This window comes from Camelina sativa, chromosome 7, assembly GCF_000633955.1.
Source record: "Camelina sativa cultivar DH55 chromosome 7, Cs, whole genome shotgun sequence".
NCBI lineage: Eukaryota > Viridiplantae > Streptophyta > Magnoliopsida > Brassicales > Brassicaceae > Camelina > Camelina sativa.
Window position 1 is genome coordinate 20,747,580 of NC_025691.1, and position 5,066 is coordinate 20,752,645.

Consider the following 5,066-nt stretch of genomic DNA (forward strand, 5'->3'; position numbering starts at 1 on the left):
CTCATATATTTCAAATTAAAAAAAACAGCATAGACAACTTAAGAAGCTGCATTGTTTCGGTCCAAGTATTTAATGACCTATCTACATGTAGCACAGTGATATAGACTACTTGGTCTCATGGGCAAATACAACAACCTAAATCATATGCAAAACTAACTCTGAGCTATATAAGGCAAAGTGATGCTATAACAAGAACATCCAAATTCAGAATAATTCAGCATCTCTTGACTTTTTAATTCAGACCACACTATACTCATAAAGGTTGGTACTTGGCCAAAAAAAAAAAAAAAAAATCACACAGCATGGGCCTCTATTTTTTTGGGCTGATAATAGTATATGGACCTCCCTTGTGGGTAGCTGTTATAAAAATCAGAACATATGCTTTCTCAAATTAACGTTTGAAATAAGACAATTTAGCGCTTGAATTAAGACAATTTAGCGTTTTCAACTTTTTATGTTTAGGTGGTTCGTATCAACTGTTCTACTGACTCTATTCAATGGTCGTCTCGTCTATATGCATAAAAGTAATGACTGCCAAGATAAGTTTAGACACCAAGACAACTCTTTCTCTTCTTCACTAATTACGGGCTTACAATACAGTTGGTTAAGTAGTAGAAAATAAAGAGTGGCAATAACATAAATAAAAAAAGGGGTTTAGGGTGGCCTCAAGTTTTCCAGCACACCTCTAAAGGAGAGATATAACTAATAAGATCATCGCTCATCGCCAAGAAGAATGGCTTGAGAAGTAACCGAGAAGGCCGACGAGTGGTGCGTTGATGTAAGTCGTGGGCTCAGACTGCTGGAAGTAAGGTCTCGAGTCGGGAAAAGCGTCAGTGACATTAGGTCCACCAACAACGGCACCAACCAGAAGGTTTGGGTTAGCATTTGGGCTGAGGAAATAGCGAGAGCCTTCCTTGCATCCTATATGGCTTGGATGAGCTGAAACCGAAGGAACCGAGCTGCCACGGTGGTGAATCCTACGTGGAAACTTTTGACCGTATCCAACCATGTAAGACAGTCCCATCGGGTTGTCTCCTAGAATGTAATCCACCTGTTCACATTTTCACACACAACATTAAACAAACGGCTATGTATGTGTTTCTTGATCGATCTGGTCCCAAAGAGCAAAAACGGCTATCTAGATGTTATTTTTGTTTTGGTCTGAAAAAATTGGGACCATTACCTGACGCTTGGCGACTTGGCGGAGGAGAGATGGGGAGGCAGTTAATTCGCCACAAGGCACAACCTTTTTGGCATGGCTCAGATAATTGGAGTAAGCCAATAGGAGGAAAGATAGTGATGTTACATGCTGCATGTTACTCCCTCCAGTCTTCACTAGTAGCCCTCCTGTGTATATAAGACAAAATATATCAGATTACTACTAATTAATTAAAGATAAAAACATTACAAAAAGTTTGAACATTTTGAGAGGAAAAGACAAAAGTAAAAAAAATCACGTGAAGTGGGAAAAGTACTTTGATATTAGGAAAAAATGATGGGTTTTTTTTTTTTTGTATTTTCTTTACCTCGAGAGTATTGGACTTGAGGGTGAGAGATTCCAGGCAATATAGAACAAATAAACCCATCTGCGTTTTGCTTGAAAGACTCAAAATACTCTGCTTTTCCCATTAGCACTTCCTGTTTTCAAAACAACAAGACAAAAAAAGAAACTTTATATAAAGATCACGGTTTTGGGATATGGTCAAAGCTAAATACAGTATATAATAACAAAGAAAGATCAAGGATTGGACAGAAGTAATGAAAAAAAAAAAAAACACAGAGCGCCATGTGAAAAACTGAGATGATGAAAGGGTCTTGACTCCTTGACAAATCAATTTTTGCGGAAGCAAAAGATACCGTTGAGAAATGACAAAACAATAAAACCCACTTAGGCTTTTGCAGCACAATGGGAACTGGTAAGGGAGGACATGACACTTTCTTTCTTTTTTTCTTTTTTTTCACAGCCTTTTGAGTTTTGAGGCACATGCTTTGTAACAGTAACCAAAGACTTTTTTACCCTTCTCTCTTTTTTTACTGTCCCCACTTGACCCAATAGGCTTGAGCCTGATACTCTGATACTAATAATAATGTTGCTATATACCTTAGTTTTTTTAATACTCTATATCCAAAACCACAAATAGGAGGTTTACTCATGTGATACACCACATGCAAACTCCTTCCAACAGGAAAGGGCACAAAATCCATACTGTATACATTTCACCTACCTACATTTGATTATCAAGTTTCTATATTATATAATATACAAACTTTTTATCCATTCACTAGTCAAGTAGTCATGGATCATGGGGCCATGTGAGTCTCTGGCTACCATTTGGTAAGGTTATACTATTAAAAATTATATGATGCCAAATCTAGGAGGCATGTTGAGCACACACTGGACAAAAAAAAGGGGAATGTCCAATGAGGTAAGTCTTACCTTAAGATTTTAGCTCCCACATCACATGACCATTTCTAATTGGCTAATTCCCATTATTCATCATGTGTAAGTTCCAATCATCTACCTCCCTATTCTATCTTCTCTTAATTAAAATATCCCACATCACTTTTTTATATAAAACACGACCGTAGCATGAACCTAGTTGTTTAAAAAGACTCGATTGGTTCACACATCAAAATCTAAAGCCGGTTTTGTTCAAGATAAATGAAGCATATGGAAGACCAAAATATAACTAGATAGGTCATAATTGTAATGTGAACACCACTTCCAATTATATGATCAAAAGTCGTGCCACAAACACGTGATAACCAGACACATCTCTCTCTACCTATGTTAATTTAATTCTTTAGTAGTCCCCTTGCAACCAAACAACACACCGAAAAAAGAATTCCAAAACAAACAAAAAAACACCACTCTTTCCCTAAAACCTCGCTAACACCACACCAAAATCTTGACACTTATGATGGAATTATAAACCAAACAATCAATCAATGCGCACCAAAAACCATGCAGTGGTTGACCACAAACGAGATGGAATAATAAAAGAATGGGTTAATTATACCTTGGAGATTAAGACATTAATCCCAGCGTGCTTATTGTCCCAACCAAACTCATTAATTGTATCTCCAGCCTTAAGAATCACCTCATTCTTCACAATGAATTCTCTGTACGCTCGTTTCCTCGAGGCTTTGTGCAGCCACGCCGCACCCCATAGTAACTCATCCTGCACCAGATGTTCAAAAACGTCAAAATCAAGAATTTATCATTATCCCACGGCTGATATTAAAATGGGTAAAATAGTAAAAAACTTTTACCTGGTAACCGTTGAAATCACAGTAGAAAGGACACACCGCGTGGTATAGACTGTTACTGTACGCGCCGCGATATCTGTTAGCAAACGCGAATACCTGCTCCCACGTTTTCACATTACAACAACAAATCAAATCAACAAAACATTTATATTCCAAGTCCCGTGAATTATTGATACTATATATCTTCTCTACGTAAGATCAAATATTTTACTCAAACGTACATTTACGTAAGAACTATACTAAAAAAAAAGTCAAAATTACTAAAACGAATCATATAAATGGACCAATCATCAGCAAAAATAAAGTACTCAACATTATGAAAAAAAAAAAGAATCTCTTCTTTCACAAGCAAAGAATAATCGATTAAAATTGAAAACTTGTAATTATTTAACCTGTATTTATATTAAAGGATGTCAAAATGGAAAAAAAAAATAAACTGTATTTATTAAAGGAAAAAAAAACAAAGAGAATAATAATAAAAATTTTGCTTGAACGGCCACAGTAGTCTTTGACTATATTATACTACTAATTACTAAGCACTTTATCAATTACATCATATTAGTAATAATTAAAAAAAGTTAAATAACCACAATCAATGCAATGGTTCAAGAGTTGAACCGTAACGTACCCGTGTAGCCCGGTCTAGTAAACGTCTGGAGTAAGCAGGATTGCGTTTCCTAAAAACGATTGAAGCTGCGGCCAAAGCGGCTGCGGTTTCACCGGCGACGTCAGAGCCAGGGTGAGCTCTATCGATTTTGTAAACGGAACGAAGCGTGTCCATATCTTCAGGCCTTTCCCAACAGTTGTGATCGGAGTAAGCGTCTCCGACTTGGACGAAGACGACTCCGGGAATCGCCGTCGCTTTTAGGAGGTAGTCCGTTCCCCATTTAACGGCTTTGACGGCGTTTCTTAGCTAGGTCCCATTGTTTTGCCGAAATCTATTATACTCCATGAAAGCATCGTCGTCGTGAAAGCCATCGGGAAACCGAACTTGACGTTGTCTCCGGCGTCGTAGTAACCACCGGATAAATCAACCTTAAGAGAGAGAGAGAGAGAGAGAAAAAGTGAGAAAAACGTCGTCGGGGAAGAGAGATGTTTTGAGAAATGTAGGTAAGAGTACTTACTCCGGCGGAGGAACCGTCGCGTAAAGCAGAGTCACGGCGCCATTTGAGACGTTGATCTGGAGGGAGTTTACCGGAACGCTGGCCTTCGAAGAAGAGGATGCTTTTGCGTAGAGCGTCGCGGTAATCGTGACCGGCGGAGTGAATCGGCGGTGAAAAGAGAAGAACGGCGAGCAAAATCACCGGGAAAATTAGGGATTTTCGCGCCATTCTTTACTCTGTTTTTTGTGTGTTTGTTTAGTAGTGAGTGAGAGAGAGAGAGGAGGACCAAAGGGGGGGCTCTTTATACTAGAAAAGGTCCTCTTGGATTCCAGAATTAGAACCAATGAATGATCACCACGTGGGATTTTGTAATTGGTCGTAGCTCCATGTTAGATCGGGTATGGGGTTTTTGGATTCCGAGGCGAAATGTGCCTTGACCGGGTTTTTGAATAACCGGGTTCGGGTTTTAGGGTTTGAGAGAGTTTAATGAGAACGGTGTGGGAGGAGTGGTACGCCGTCGGTACGGTGTGAGAGAGAATCGAAACAAACAAAAGTTGAAATCTGTGATATGTATTATGAAGAAAGACAAAAAAAATAAAGTTGAGTTTTAACGATTTTTTTTACCATGTGACACACCGTCGTATTGGCAAGCGACACGTGTTGTGATCTAAATTAGGTGATTTTGGAGTTTTG

General features: G+C 38.6%; 1 pseudogene; it reads right to left on the reverse strand.

Moving 5' to 3' along the window:
- Positions 533 to 4,653, reverse strand: LOC104701716 (annotated as a pseudogene).